Here is a 17,500-nt window from a genome sequence, read left to right on the forward strand (position 1 = left end):
CCTGTTAAAATTGACCCTTTTCAGGTAACTTAATTAAGATTGTAAATTCATCTTAGACAATCCACACTTTATTCTATACTCATTAGAAAGTAGGTGTTGAGCTGTTTCTTTTGCGACCAGTCCGACGTAAATTGGTTCAGGAATCATTTAGAAATCTATCACTGAACACCTTGTAACAAACACAATTCTAATCAAATATAGCCTGATTCCGGCCATTTTGTTTCACGGGCCACGCTGGCGTCCTTGTAATTCGCGTAATCTGTATAAATAGCAACAGAGTGCGATCACTGGTCACTGTCACCCGAGCCAGCCTGCGGCGATAGTTAAGCTGACCACCCTGAGTGTACCTCCACAGCAAGTTTGTGCTACGTATCTCTGTAAGTACCCGTTGTGTTAGTTTGTTTATTGCAATATTTGACCGATGAATGCCTTCGAAATTGTGTGTATTATCATGATGTGTTAGACTGTGTGTATCTGATTTAGGTTGTTGTTTCCTCAGTCACAGAATGATGTTGGAAATCAAGGGATTTCTGTTTGACTGTAGTTGCTATGGGCTGTTCCTGAGATGTGCTATTATAACTGTATCAGGCCACTAGGTGGTCTCGCCATATTGGAACATTGTAGCCATGATCATGATGCAAATTGTTAAGATGGCGAGTATGTTCTTTTCTTTTTTTGGCCCAGTCTTCATTCGAAAGTCAGTAATTCTTTTTTTCACATAAACCAGTGTTTAGATTAGAATCAATGGCTCTGGTCACTGACTGAAGTAAGCTACTTTGTTTATTTTTGAAAATGTTTGTAATTCACCAGTTAGCAGACTGCTTGTAGCTGTTGTATTGAAACACAGTTCGGGAATGCTGTTGCAATACTAATGAGATGAGTGAGTGAAAAGTAAAATAAGTTAGCTTTGGAAGTTACAATTCATAGTCGAGTGTTAGCGTTTGTCACCAGATAGAGCAGACCCAACATGTTTCCACTCAGGCTAACTAACAACGTCAGGGACTGAGTCAATCTTGATACTTGGATCTTTCAGCCAGGAACTATTCTAGTACAGTGAAATAATAAGGGATTCATTGCCTTCTATCTTTGTATCATTACTTAAACTTGAGACTTGAGAGGGGCCAGTGATTTCAGTGATGCTGGCACCCAGCCGGTGTTAGGCAGACAACCAGTGCCGTGTCACATCAGTGATGCTGGCACCCAGCAGGTGTCAGGCAGACAACCAGTGCCGTGTCACATCAGTGATGCTGGCACCCAGCAGGTGTCAGGCAGACAACCAGTGCCGTGTCACATCAGTGATGCTGGCACCCAGCGGGTGTTAGGCAGACAACCAGTGCCGTGTCACATCAGTGATGCTGGCACCCAGCGGGTGTTAGGCAGACAACCAGTGCCGGTGTCAGGCAGACAACCAGTGCCGTGTCACATCAGTGATGCAAACGTTTGTCAGGCTTCACACAGATCAAGAAATAATTGTCTGCTACACACGTTCCTTCGGTTGCACGACGTGTGCTCGATTTTACTTGACCGGCAGTGGTCAGTTGTGTTCAGGTTTTGTTTCTAGGGGTTATCAGAAATACTTTAATTAAGTCTACAGGTTAGCCCGTTAAAAGTGTTGTATTGAACCTGCCTTTTACTTCATGTTGCAATTGTTTGTGTTACATATAATGGTTATGTGTTGTTCCACACAATGGTGCTATTACTGTTCACATTGCCCTGACTCTCAGCTTTCACAGAGTGATCTAGTCATAATGTGCATAGCGATGAAATGTATTCAATGAAAAGTTAGTGTTTGTGTATCCCGCGTTAGGGGAAAAAATTGAAATGTTTAGCACCAGCTTAGCTGTGTTGATATTTGACTTTGACGCAACCAGATAACTGTAGCTAAATTCATTAAATAAGTAAATGGTCAAGCCATGATAGTTCTTCCAATCATTGTAGGAGCACTGACTATTTATCCTCTCAGGTTGCCAGTATTTGATATGACTACTTATTCTGTAATTTTGCTCATTATGCATGTATTATTTTACATACTGATATCAGTAGTACTGCTACAGTGTTTCACTGACTCTCATCACAGTTAATGTGTATAATGTATGTGTAGTGTTCTGTTGTTGTGATTATTACAAAGTAGTGTTTGATTAATATCAGTCATTGGTTTAAACCATCTGGTATACATCACAGTCTGTTAATTGTTAATTTAACTATCATGCTCTTTCCTATACGACCTACTTCAGTATAGTGCTACATGATAATTGATTATTTTATTTGAGTCACTTTGACACAGCATATGCTTTAAATAATCTGTGATGTCAGGGTACCTTTAGTAAATCAGCTTAGCTTCAACCACTGTGACTGCACTGTTTAAATGTATTAGAAATGTCATTTGCTGTCAGTGTTTGGTCTTCACACATATGCATTATTTATCTTATGTTGTTGCTCATTCCAAACCAAGTGATAGTCTTTTCATTGCAATATATGATGTGCTTACTATCTCTTGTATGTGACATGGACTTATTGACATGTTCTTGTTTATGTCTAATCAGGCACTGCCTTCTTTATTCTTATTCTTCTACTCTTCTTATCTTTATTTAATATATTGTAATGAAACAATAGAAAAACCCGTTTGTGACTGGCCTGCACGTGGATCCTTTCTAACCTTAATTACAGTAAATCATCAGTAATTCTTTTGTATCGTCCCCTCAACACTACCACTCTGGTTCACGGCTACAAAAGTGGCCTCGCCCACAGAATACAGATCCACAACAAAATAGATCCAAAATTATCCCTTTTAATATTTCAATTCTTTTATCCAAATTAAATTAAACATAAATTAAGACCCTTACCACCAAGTGTACTTTGTGTTTATATATATATATATATATATATATATATATATATATATATATATATTATAACTTTCAAACCTGAGGTGTATGTTTTTTTATGTGTTGTGACGTGATATGTCGCATTGCAGTGCATTCCACTGTCATTGAATCGATTTCATCACAATGCATTCTATACCCTTCCATCGCCACAATATAATCCTCTGTGTGAAATTGGAAAGGCTGTCCTCGAAAAGAGAGCGTCACCATTGTCATATTGTTAGCACACAACAATCCATCAATTGATCCATTGTAATGTTCTAAGCACACAGCAATCCATCAATTGATCCGTTGTCCTGTTGTCAGCACACAGCAATCCATCAACCTATTCATTGTCATGTTGTTAGCACACAGCAATCCATCAACTGATTCATTGTCATGTTGTTAGCACACAGCAATCCATCAACTGATACATTGTCATGTTGTTAGCACACAGCAAACTGATACATTGTCATGTTGTTAGCACAAAGCAATCCATCAACTGATACATTGTCATGCTATTAGCACACAGCAATCCATTAACTGATTCATTGTAATGGCATTAGCACACAGCAATGTATCAACTGATACATTGTAATGGCATTAGCACAAAGCAATCCATCAACTGATTCATTGTAATGACATTAGCACAAAGCAATCCATCAACTGATTCATTGTAATGGCATTAGCACAAAGCAATCCATCAACTGATTCATTGTCATGTTGTTAGCACAAAGCAATCCATCAACTGATTCATTGTCATGTTGTTAGCACAAAGCAATCCATCAACTGATACACTGTCATGTTGTTAGCACAAAGCAATCCATCAACTGATACATTGTCATGTTATTAGCACACAGCAATCCATCAACTGATACATTGTAATGGCATAGGCACACAGCAATCCATCAACTGATTCATTGTAATGGCATTAGCACAAAGCAATCCATCAACTGATTCATTGTAATGGCATTAGCACAAAGCAATCCATCAAATGACCCATTGTCATGTTGTTAGCACAAAGCAATCCATCAACTGGTTCATTGTAATGGCATTAGCACAAAGCAATCCATCAAATGACCCATTGTCATGTTGTTAGCACAAAGCAATCCATCAACTGATCCAATAAACAGCGCTCGTCCCTTCTCGCTTTTAAAGGACTGACGGGTTAAAGTGAGATTTGAAAAAAAAAAAACAACAAAAAACAAAACAAAACAAAACAAAAAAACCACACACACACACACACACACACACAAACACACCTGGTAAATGTAGGACGTTATTTACTTTTATTGCACTGACAGAAATAGCTGGCATTAAACACACACACACACACACACACAAACCTGTTGTGAGGATGCATCTCAGCATCCTACACTTTTTGCCATTTTTCCGAGAAGGCGCGGGATTGCCAGTAAGTGTGGTCTTTTTAAAACAACAATTCGTTTGGCGTCAGGGCTCGCAACCTGTCCTTTAAGAACAAATCTGAGAAAAACATCAGTCGACGACAACAACGATTTTGATTATGATAATGACGTCAGTGAATAAGTCGACTGTAAAGACACAAGATCTTTTTCCTTCCCCCTTAATTGTGTGTGTGTGTGTGTGTGTGTGTGTGTGTGCTTATGTTTTTCAGGAGTGTTTTCTTTGGAACCGAGAAGGTAATTTAATGAAGACCTTGCCTGTGAATGAATGTTAGCACAAGCAGGTCAACCAAGCTGATCAACAAACGAGAAAGCGAACAGTCAAGGAATTTTCCCAATAAGTGTGACAGAAAACAAAGTTGCTTCACAACAAAATATCGGAATTTAATTTGGTCTCCATTTTATTGTTCTCTCAGCGAGGACAGTATTTTGAAGCAGCTGTTACTGCTACATTTACGTCCAAAGTTTTTTCTTCTTGACTTTATTCCCAGTATCCGTCGGGAAATATCAGGGTCACATTTGGTAATTATTTATGTATGAAGTGTAAACATTGGTTAATTTTTGTAAATCTAATGTTGATTTTGAGGTTTGTGAATTGCAAGGTCCCTCTCATGTGACATGCAATAATCACATCTTTTTTGGTGCCAGCGTCATCAGCTGCGACGTCTTCCTAATGTCATAATAATAAACATGAACTTTTTTTTGTCGCTGTCCCCCCCCCCCCCCCCCAGGCCTCCCCTCCTGTCTCTCTCTCCTTTCTCTTTTCTCTCGTGAACCACTTGTTCTAGATTGAATAATAATACAACGATAACAGAAAGAAGAAGAAGGGACACACACACGGTTTCTCACACATTGCGAGCAAGCTTTGGCAACATCCCCAGTGGCAGTGTCTTCCCCAAACGACGGCAACACCCCCAGTGGCAGTGTCTTCCCCAAACGACGGCACGGAGCGTGGACAGACGGGAAAGTACTTCAACGTCCTAAAAAAAGAACCATTTTTCTACATCGCTGGCACAAACCAACTTCGTTCCACAAGAATGAATTCAATGATTACATTCCATTATCACTTGAGGACCATAGTATAGAAAGTGACCCCAAAAGAAAAAAATCGATTGTCAATTTCCTGGGAGAAGCTGTCAAGGATTTACGTCAGTCCTCCAATCTTCTTTTTTAATCACACATCCCGTTGTGAACGAGATGACAAGAGAGCTGACCTACAAAAAGCCCAGTAACCGCCAGTATGGCGGAGAAAAGCGTCAACATGGGTGATGATCTTCACGGTGTTTCTGGAGATTATCAGTCTGCTTTCAGGAAATAATCTGCGAGGTCGATGAGCAAGGGATGAGCGGGGTGGTGAGACTCCAGGTTTGTGGACCTCTCTGTGGATAGCTTTCTGTGGGGTCACGTTGCTGCCAGTCCGTGCAGTGATCAATTTCCGCAGGACTTGCCTCCGGCTATTACTGCTATGGCCAGCGTGTGAGAAACTTTTTCTTTTGGGGGGGATGGGCTGGGTGTGGGTGTGGAGGGAGGGCATTTTATTCACATTTTACATGATTACAAACACATACATACATGGACAATGATAGTAGACAGAATAAACATGAAAAAAAGAAGAAAAGAGAATAGTAACTGGGTGATAACAGGACTTTGAAATAAGAAGAAAAGAGAATAGTAGCTGGGTGATAACAGGACTTTGAAATAAGAAGAAAAGAGAATAGTAACTGGGTGATAACAGGACTATGAAATAAGAAAAAGAAAAGAAGCGGAACGTAAAATAAATAAATAAATGAATAAATAAATAAATGCTGGTAAGAGTATATGCTTCCAAATAAACCCCAGATGCAGATAGCCAGGAGGACGGGTGATTGCCTTTCGCACATTCGTCTCAGCATGCCACTGTCACCAACAGCAACAAAAACAACAACAGCAAAAAACAAACAAACAAAAAAACAAAAAACAACCGACAATGGTTGCCTCCCTTACCATTACCACTGCAAACTGCTCTCCTGTTCGTGTTCAATGGGACAGATAGGATTTCCTAGTATTTTCTTTCGATCATTAGCCTCTCACGTGTCTCTCATTTTCTTATGTCTCAATTCATTGACTTTCTTTATAATGCTTATTCATTTTATTTCATTTTGTGTTGATTTCTTTTTTCTAAATACAAATCTCAAGACCTGACCAGCGCGTTCGGGTTAAAGACTACGTCAGAATCTGCTCCTTTCTTGAAGCAGACATGGTGTGGCGTATATGGATCACGCATTGTCTGTTTCTCTCTGTGTCTCTCTCTGTGTTTCTGTCTGTCTGTCAGTCTGTCTGTCTTCTCTGTCTGTCTGTCTGTCTCTCATTCTGTCTGTCTGTCTGTCTGTCTCTCCCTCTCTCTCCAGCTCACTCACCGAATTCTTGTTCAATTTCCCCCACTCACTTGTCCCCAGTGTCCCGTGATGTCGTCAGCTCCTTTCACAAGAAGAGGTGGAGGGTGGGGGGTGGGGGTGGAGTTATGGAGGATTCCCGTTTCCTGACCTGCGTCATTAGCTCCTGTGTGTGTGTGTGTGTGTGTGTGTGTGTGTGTGTGTGCGAGCGCGCGCGCGCACGCGCGTGCGTGTTGCAGTTGATTCGGGATGCCAGTGGTGCTTTGCCCTTTAAATCCATCCGCTATATCTGCTGCCATAAACACTCCCATCTCCACCCCTCCCCTGCAGTCTCCTTCCCCTCAATATCCCCACCCCTCAATACCCCCCCTCCCCTGTGGTCCCCTTCCCCTCAATATCCCCCCCCCCCTTCCCCTGTGGTCCCCTTCCCCTCAGTATCCCCCCCTCCCCTGTGGTCCCCTTCCCCTCAGTATCCCCCCCCTTCCCCTGTGGTCCCCTTCCCCTCAGTATCCCCCCCTCCCCTGTGGTCCCCTTCCCCTCAGTATCCCCCCCCCTTCCCCTGTGGTCCCCTTCCCCTCAGTATCCCCCCCCTTCCCCTGTGGTCCCCTTCCCCTCAATATCCCCCCCTCCCCTGTGGTCCCCTGCCCCTCAGTATCCCCCCTCCCCTGTGGTCCCCTTCCCCTCAGTATCCCTCCCCTGTGGTCCCCTTCCCCTCAGTATCCCTCCTCCCCTGTGGTCCCCTTCCCCTCAATAACCCCCCCTCCCCTGTGGTCCCCTGCCCCTCAGTATCCCCCCTCCCCTGTGGTCCCCTTCCCCTCAGTATCCCTCCCCTGTGGTCCCCTTCCCCTCAGTATCCCTCCTCCCCTGTGGTCCCCTTCCCCTCAGTATCCCCCCCCTCCCCTGTGGTCCCCTTCCCCTCAATACCCCCCTCCCCTGTGGTCCCCTTCCCCTCAGTATCCCCCCCCCTCTCCTGTGGTCCCCTTCCCCTCAGTATCCCCCCTTCCCCTCAGTATCCCCCCTCCCCTGTGGTCCCCTTCCCCTCAGTATCCCCCCTCCCCTGTGGTCCCCTTCCCCTCAATATCCCCCCCTCCCCTGTGGTTCCCTTCCCCTCAGTATCCCCCCCTTCCCCTGTGGTCCCCTTCCCCTCAATATCCCCCCCTCCCCTGTGGTCCCCTTCCCCTCAATATCCCCCCCTCCCCTGTGGTCCCCTTCCCCTCAGTATCCAACTCCCCTCCCCTTCTCCTTGCCTCCATCTCTGACTCCTCTCTCTCTTTCACTTTCGTTTTCTCCTCTCTGTCTCACTCTCTTTCTCTCTCCTTCTCTCACCCCCTCTATTTCTCTCCCTCTCTCTCCATCTCTCTGTGTCTCACTCTTTCTCTCCCCTTTTCTCCCCCCCCCCTCTCTGTCTCTCTCTCTCTCTCTGTCTCTCTCTCTCTCTCTCCCTCTCTCTCTTTCTCTATCCCACTCTATCTCTCGTGCGCGTTTATCCTGGAGAGAAGTTCAGATACAGACAGATCTCACTGTTTCCCTGTGTTGTTAGGAAAGGTCTATCCTCTCCCACTATCACCCAGTGTTGTTAGGAAAGGTCTATCCTCTCCCACTATCACCCAGTGTTGTTAGGAAAGGTCTATCCTCTCCCACTATCACCTAGGAAAGGTCTATCCTCTCCCACAGGGGAAGTCAGGAACCCAGGGAAAAAAGTTCAGAAATTTGAAGTCCAGTTTGTATGCTCATACAAATAAACTTCAGGATGAGATAATGGGAAAAGAGGACATTTCATTTCAAGGTTCGTGATGATTCAAAAACACTGAGAATCTTTCAGTGTGACACACTGACAGACCACACACACACACACACACACACTCTCTCTCTCCCTCACACACACACTCTCTCTCTCTCTCTCCCTCACACACACACACACACACACACACACACACACGTATTCGCCCTGGACCGCTGTGCAGAGAGAGAGAGAGAGAGAGAGAGAGAGAGAGAGAGAGAGAGAGAGTCAATCTTTGCAACGTAATAACTCACAGGAAAAGCTAATCAACCAGCCCAGGGAATGGTGGGGATTGAGGTAACGATACATGGGATTTGGGGAATAAATCCTCCTCGTGTTTAAGAGAGACAGGGATGGATCACAGCAATGTCCCAGATCTCTCTGTCTCTCTCACCGTCTCTCTTTCTCTGTCTGTCTGTCTGTCTGTCTCTCTTTCTCTGTCTCTCTCTCTCTGTCTGTCTGTCTCTCTTTCTCTGTCTGTCTGTCTCTCTCTCTCTGTCTCTCTCTCCGTCTCTCTTTGTCTGTCTCTGTCTGTCTGTCTCTGTCTGTCTGTCTGTCTCTCCGTCTCTCTTTCTCTGTCTGCCTTTCTGTCTCTCTTTCTCTGTCTGTGTGTCTACGTGTGTGTGTGTGTGTCTGTCTCTCCGTCTTTCTCTGTCTGTCTCTCTTTCTCTGTCTGTCTTTCTGTCTCTCTTTCTCTGTCTGTCTTTCTGTCTCTCTTTCTCTGTCTGTCTGCCTTTCTGTCTCTCTTTCTCTGTCTGCCTGTCTGCGTGTCTCTGTCTCTGTGTCTCCCATGCACACATACGGCAGATACTGTAAGTCGGCCGGTGTGCTAATATATCCACCGTTGGAAAATAAAGATTCATTCATAAATTCATTCGTTCATTCATTTTCTTCCCCTCACCTCTCTCTCTTCCCATCACCCCCCTCCCACCCCACCCCCTCCTTTTTTTTCTTCTCTCTCTCTCTCTCTACCTCTCCTCCCTCTCTCTTCCCCTTCTCTCTCGCCTGTCTCTCTTACTGTGCCAGTCTCTGTCTGATAGTCTCTCCATTGTGCTTGTGTCAATGTGTGTGAACTGAAGGAGTCTTCAAGCTGGCGTGCGACATGCTGGAGCGTGTCAGGTTACTGAGAGAGATGAAGATAGCTACTCCAGTAATTCAGTCTCCGTGTTTTGTGAATTGTTTGATTATGTGTGCGTTGTGTCATCTCACTTTTATTTCATTTTATTTATTTATTTCTTCATTTATCTGTTTAATTATCTATGTAATTATCTTTTTGTCTATTTATCTTTTACTTCATGTATCTATGTATTTAATCATTAATTTGTCTATTTATCTAACTCTTTTTTCATATAAAGACACATGAAGGAACACATACATAAACAGACTCAGAGGCAGATAATTAGAGAGACAGAGAGAAAAACAGTCAGACAGACAGGCAGACTGACTGACAGAGATATAAAAAGAAAGAGAGACAGATTGAGGGGGACGTGAGGATGAAAGCTGATAAAAAACAACAACAAACAAACAACAACAACAAAACCACCAGGGTATCGTGTTCCAGCTTCTTACCTGCCCAATGCAAACTGGTCACCACGCGCAAGAAATGACAGCCAGCAGTCACGATAGGCAAGAGGAATTAGCGTGACGTATGATGTAACAGTTGACAGTGGGAACAGAAGGAATCAGCGAGACATGTATCATGATGTAACAGGTGACAGTGGGAACAGAAGGAATCAGCGAGACATGTATCATGATGTAACAGGTGACAGTGGGAACAGAAGGAATCAGCGAGACATGTATCATGATGTAACAGGTGACAGTGGAGACAGAAGGAATTAGTGAGACATGTATCATGATGTAACAGCTGACAGTGGAGACAGAAGGAATTAGTGAGACATGTATCATGATGTAACAGCTGAGAGTGTAGACAGAAGGAATCAGCGAGACATGTATCATGATGTAACAGCTGACAGTGGAGACAGAAGGAATTAGTGAGACATGTATCATGATGTAACAGGTGACAGTGGAGACAGAAGGAATTAGTGAGACATGTATCATGATGTAACAGCTGACAGTGTAGACAGAAGGAATCAGCGAGACATGTATCATGATGTAACAGGTGACAGTGGAGACAGAAGGAATCAGCGAGACATGTATCATGATGTAACAGCTGACAGTGGAGACAGAAGGAATTAGTAAGACATGTATCATGATGTAACAGGTGACAGTGGGAACAGAAGGAATCAGCGAGACATGTATCATGATGTAACAGGTGACAGTGGGAACAGAAGGAATCAGCGAGACATGTATCATGATGTAACAGCTGACAGTGTATACAGAAGGAATCAGCGAGACATGTATCATGATGTAACAGGTGACAGTGTAGAGAGAAGGAATTAGTGAGACATGTATCATGATGTAACAGCTGAGAGTGTAGACAGAAGGAATCAGCGAGACATGTATCATGATGTAACAGCTGACAGTGGAGACAGAAGGAATTAGTGAGACATGTATCATGATGTAACAGCTGACAGTGGAGACAGAAGGAATTAGTGAGACATGTATCATGATGTAACAGCTGACAGTGTAGACAGAAGGAATCAGCGAGACATGTATCATGATGTAACAGGTGACAGTGGAGACAGAAGGAATCAGCGAGACATGTATCATGATGTAACAGGTGACAGTGGAGACAGAAGGAATCAGCGAGACATGTATCATGATGTAACAGCTGACAGTGTAGACAGAAGGAATCAGCGAGACATGTATCATGATGTAACAGCTGACAGTGGAGACAGAAGGAATTAGTGAGACATGTATCATGATGTAACAGGTGACAGTGGAGACAGAAGGAATCAGCGAGACATGTATCATGATGTAACAGGTGACAGTGGAGACAGAAGGAATCAGCGAGACATGTATCATGATGTAACAGCTGACAGTGTAGACAGAAGGAATCAGCGAGACATGCATCATGATGTAACAGCTGACAGTGTAGACAGAATGAATCAGCGAGACATGTATCATGATGTAACAGCTGACAGTGGGAACAGAAGGAATTAGTGAGACATGTATCATGATGTAACACCTGACAGTGAGACATGTATCATGATGTAACAGCTGACAGTGTAGACAGAAGGAATTAGTGAGACATGTATCATGATGTAACAGCTGACAGTGTAGACAGAAGGAATTAGTGAGACATGTATCATGATGTAACAGCTGACAGTGGGAACAGAAGGAATTAGTGAGACATGTATCATGATGTAACAGGTGACAGTGGGAACAGAAGGAATTAGTGAGACATGTGTAATGATGTAAGCACGGACCTGAGCCGTGCTTCTCCTGGGCGAAACGAGGACACTGGGTCAAGCTGGGCGAATCAGTTACGTGTGGTGGTGTGCGTGACAGTCTTGGTAGACAGCCGTTTTATTCTGTATGAAGAGATACAGGTAAGGTTATTACGTGGGTGTGGTCACACACACACACACACACACACACACACACACACACACACACACATATATATATATATATATATATATATATATATATATAGAGAGAGAGAGAGAGAGAGAGAGAGAGAGAGAGAGAGAGAGAGAGAGAGAATCCCAGACATGTTTCGAACTTTTCATTTCGTGTGTCTGTGTGTCTGTGTCTGTGCGTGTTCCTGTTCGTCTTCGTCGGCATGCTGTCAGTAATGACTCAGAAGCCGTTGCACACATTTTGACAGGAGACATCATTATTATCTCTTAGAAAGACAGAAGGATGTCTGTTCAAAGTACATGATGATAAATTACCCAACAGTTGGACTTCCATCTTCACTGAAGACGACTGGTCAATGAATGGAAGTCACCATTCGTCTTCAAAGCAATGGAGTCTGACTGTCAGACGCATCACCAAAAGTTTTCAGTCACTGTAACTCCATGGATAACGTTGACTGAAGGCGGGGAAGGGAAGCAACTCTTTGAGGCTGACAAAAATGTGGACAGCCAATGTAAATTCAGCATCCCACTGGAACTTTAATATTGCTTGTGAAAGTTTATAAACAGCGAATACGTTTAACTGATTATCATTCTTCAGTCGGTACCTGATATTATTTCTTTCATAGTCAGTCTATATCTTGGTGTGTGGGTTTTTATGTACTCTTCCCTACTCATTCACAGCGAAAAGCACAATTCAGAAACTTCCTATCAGTACAGATGATAATCAGGAAGAAGAAGACAGAGACAGAAAGAAAGTCCAAGTTTTAATCATTGGACTGACTCACGGCCTTTCCTCTACAGACACACGTCGCCACAGTGACGCTGCATGGACTGGTGGCCTTGTGGTTTACTACAGGTTAGTTAGGAAACGACTGACCATAGGTTCGAGTCCCGCATCAGGTGTTGTACACCCCCACCTTTATCCACTAGACATTGATTCGTGGTCTGGGCGCTAGTCTTTCAGATTAGAAGATAAACAGATGTCCCGTGTGCAGCTTGCAGGTAAAATAATCCACGACAAAAAGCTGCCCCTGGCAGAATTCTGAAGAATAGTCCTCTGTGATATTGAAACAAATACACTCGCAGACAGAACAAACAACGGGTGGCGCTGTACTGTGGTGATGCCCCTTGGGAAAACAGCAGATAACATCTGTTATGACAAAATAATCATACTTGTTTTTAATGACCTCTCCTTCAAACTCAATTTCACCTCTGCTTAAAACACAGACAGATGTTACCTTGCATGCAATGATTTTCTGACGCTCTCGTTGAACGAACTGATATTCTATATATCATTGTCTGCATACTAACATATACCTGTTTACTCAAGTGTCTGTTCTTCCCCTGTCTGTATTTGATAGTCTGCCAGTCAGTCTGCTTGTTTGTCTCTCTGTCCCTCCATCCTTCTTTTGTCTCTCTGTCCCTCCATCCTTCTTTTGTCTCTCTGTCCCACCATCCTTCTTTTGTCTGTCTGTCCCTCCATCCTTCTTTTGTCTCTCTGTCCCTCCATCCTTCTTTTGTCTCTCTGTCCCTCCATCCTTCTTTTGTCTCTGTCCCACCATCCTTCTTTTGTCTCTCTGTCCCTCCATCCTTCTTTTGTCTCTCTGTCCCACCATCCTTCTTTTGTCTCTCTGTCCCTCCATCCTTCTTTTGTCTCTGTCCCACCATCCTTCTTTTGTCTCTCTGTCCCACCATCCTTCTTTTGTCTCTCTGTCCCTCCATCCTTCTTTTGTCTCTCTGTCCCACCATCCTTCTTTTGTCTCTCTGTCCCTCCATCCTTCTTTTGTCTCTCTGTCCCTCCATCCTTCTTTTGTCTCTCTGTGATTATCGTCACTTCCCTTTCATCTTGCAAGAAAAGAAACTACCGTACTGGAAAGTGTTAATTGCATCACGACAAAAAAAAAAAAAAGAAAAAAAAAGACAAACCCCGTCGATTTTCGGGAGTGAAGTCTATTAGACCGCGAAAAAAACACCACCAACAACAAAAATGCAGTCGTCATTGTGCAGACGTCGGCCCGGCGTGAATGACGTCAGTTTTGGTGGAAGTGTCACATCTCCAAACAGGGTTTGTGCTCCATCATCCCACTGCTGGAGACTGGCCCGTCAACAGTCCGTGCCGCTGACGTCAGCAGGTTCTCGCCGGGAGGAGACAGCCATGGCGTGGAGCGTGTCGTCAAAACCAGGGCTGACACAACACGGTAAGAGAGGAAAACAAAAAGTGTAGCACATGTGACGTAGTACACAGTCACCGTGTCACTGACGTCAGGGCGACTCAGGCCGGAGGAAGAAAGGGGCGTGACGTGTGCAGTGACGACACCTGCTGACAGAGGTTGGACCGCAGGAAAGAAGACCAAACAAACAAGACAGCGGCGTGGTGTACAGCGTCCTGAGACTCAAGACAAAGACCGGAGTATGGCTGCCTGCACCGTGGGGCAAAAACGGCCATACACGTAAAAGCCCACTCGTGTACATACGAGTGAACGTGGGAGTTGCAGCCCAATAACGAAGAAGAAGACACAGACCCAGCAACAGACATAGCCTATATAGACATTCTGAGCACATCCAAAGGGGTCCATTAACAACCTGCCCCCCTCCCCTCTCCCAGCCCCCAGGGGACTGTAATTGGGGGGACGTGGTGGCGGTCTCCACTCTGGGGTGTTAGGGATTGTGAGCGGGGGAGCACGCTATCTCATGCTATCTCCGCGACAAAGCGATCATTGTCGTCAGGTGGTGGGCATTGTAGGTGGTGTCGTAAGTGCGGTAAATGTGAACAGACACCACTGAACACCACCAAAGTGTCTCAGCAGCAGTGCAGAGTCTCCCCTGGAGTGTAGCCTCCTGGTAAACTAACATCGATAGTTCCCTGCGGACTGGCGACGCTGGGACTGCGACAGACGAAGCCGGGTGTGGCTGTGTATGGTGGAGTCGGAACGAGTGGTGTGGAGTAATGTCACTGAAACGGTTCATGACAGAGGCCGATATACAATTAAAAGTTCGCATTCGAAATCGCATTCTCTCTCACTCTGCCTGTCTGTCCGTTAGTCTGTCTGTCTGTCTGTCTCTCTTTGCGTTTGTTCGTTCGTTCCCTCTCTCTTTGTAACCACAATAACAAGGCCATTTTCTGATATTGATTTTGGGAAGGCGATCTTTGAACAGCACTCTGTGCAGCCTGTGGTCGAAATACAGGCACTGTGGAATGTTTGCTCCGCCACAATGGTTATGGACGTGGATGCTCTGCTGTCATCTCCACTGCAGTTTCTAAAGTTTATTCAATTTTAGCTGCATCAAAGGGTACGTGGCTATGTGTGTGTGGAATGATCCATTCACATCTCCACATCCGCTAAATCGTGGAGTGCTAGCGTGCGCAAGATCATGCGTGCGCATATGGGGAAAGAGAGGGAGAGAGGGGAGAAGTAGGGAGAGACAGAGAGGATTCTGGGGAGCACTGGGTGGCATGAAGCCTGCACAGAGAGGATTCTGGGGAGCACTGGGTGGCATGAAGCCTGCACAGAGAGGATTCTGGGGAGCACTGGGTGGCATGAAGCCTGCACATAATCTTGAATGTTCGTGGAAATAATTATGACAAAAAGTGGAAAGGGAGAGAGAGTCAAACGTTTTACTCTAAACAACCTCAACATATTTTCAATTAAAAAATAAAACCCATAAGACAAAACAACAGCCAAAGAATAAGCAAACAAATACCTCTCATGAGAAAAAAAAGAGCATTATACATAGACAAAGCCAGAGACAGAAAGACCAAAATATTTTGTCAGTTCAGCTTACACTGGCTTCGCTCACAAACATCACAACGTTAATGCAGGACCATGGTGTTGTGTGGCTGGGTCTGTGTCTTCTTCCCAGCGGAGTACGTTTACCATGCAGCACTTCAGTGCGCTGTCCGCCAACCCTTCCATTGTGGGAAGAAGACAGGGACCCACCACACAACACCACAGTACGTGTACCATGCAGCACTTCAGTGCGCTGTCCGCCACCCCTTTCATTGTGGGAAGAAGACACAACCCACCACACAACACCACAGTACGTGTACCATGCAGCACTTCAGTGCGCTGTCCGCCACCCCTTTCATTGTGGGAAGAAGACACGACCCACCACACAACACCACAGTACGTGTACCATGCAGCACTTCAGTGCACTGTCCGCCACCCCTTTCATTGTGGGAAGAAGACAGGGACCCACCACACAACAACACAGTACGTGTACCATGCAGCGCCACCCCTTTCATTGTTCCTTCCTCACCCTTTCTGTCGGCCTCGTTTTCAACACGCCTCACGCTGTCCGCCATCTCCCCCCGGGCATCCACTGACGTCAGCAGCACGCACTACTGACGGGTGGGTCTCAACCAATCGGATGGTCGATCACGTAGTCTGTTCGGAGATTCGACATCTCCACGAACACAAACGTCATTCGCGCCATGTCGAGTTCACTCCGATGATTTTTTCCCATGGTCTGATAGACTTCACACCACAAGTGTGTCAGTGGCATTATCTCTTGCTGGGATGTAATTAACACTTTCAAGACGATAATCGACTTCCTGGTGCTGTGAAAGGGAAGCTAATAGAATTGGAATAGCAAAAAATACATTACGCAGTTGAGACAGTTCTCAGGTCACGTAAACACATGAATGGACGGTGGCTCAGCTACAAATGTTTCAGACCAGCAAGCAGCAGACTCGGGTTCGAGTCGTGCATTCTCCAGCATTGTCTGCCTTTGTGCTGGACATGATGTGCTGATCTGGGGTTGGTCCTTTTGGTGACGCGGCAAACTTTATGCTGGACATGATGTGCTGATCTGGGGTTGGGTCCTTTTGGTGACGCGGCAAACTTTATGCTCAGGAAAAAACACGCAACAAAAGTTTTGTTTTGGCAAACATCAGAAAAAAAATAAGAACACAAAGATATCCACGTCCTATGGAAGGTGAGTCATAGTATACATACTTAGTGCTCAGAAAAGAACAGGCAAGAAAGCTTTTTTTCCTTGGCAAACGTTTCTTGCAAATCAGCATAAACCAAAAACGTGTTATCGAAGAAAAACCAAATTATACATTTACCCAAAGCATGCAAAATAACAGCAATATTATTTGCTCGAGAAGGCACTGTAGCTTGAAAACTGCTCCATGTCCTACATTACCTGATACATCGTGGAGCACACATGCTATGGGAAGACAACCGGTACAAAATAACAGAAGAAAAAACAAGTAAAATGTACGTGGCCATTTAAACCACATTTCTAATACATGACCCTGGAAAAAGTCACAAAAGAAAAGAAGAGAGAAACAGAAAGAGTGAGGGACATAGAACAAGACAGAGATAGACAAATAGATAGATGGACAGAGACAAAGAGACAGAAACAGAGAGACAGTCGGAGAGAAAACGAGAGTCAGACGTTAGACACACAGAGAGAGAGAGAGAGAGAGAGAGAGAGAGAGAGAGAGAGAGAGAGAGCACGGTACAGGAAAAAGAAGAAGACATCAACGTATTGGTCTAACCCCTATCTTTAGCAGCGTTACGTTGCCTCACGGCTGGTGTTTGGATGGCTTGGTCTATTTGTGTATATTCCT

This window comes from Babylonia areolata, chromosome 2, assembly GCF_041734735.1.
Source record: "Babylonia areolata isolate BAREFJ2019XMU chromosome 2, ASM4173473v1, whole genome shotgun sequence".
Classification (NCBI taxonomy): Eukaryota; Metazoa; Mollusca; class Gastropoda; order Neogastropoda; family Buccinidae; genus Babylonia; species Babylonia areolata.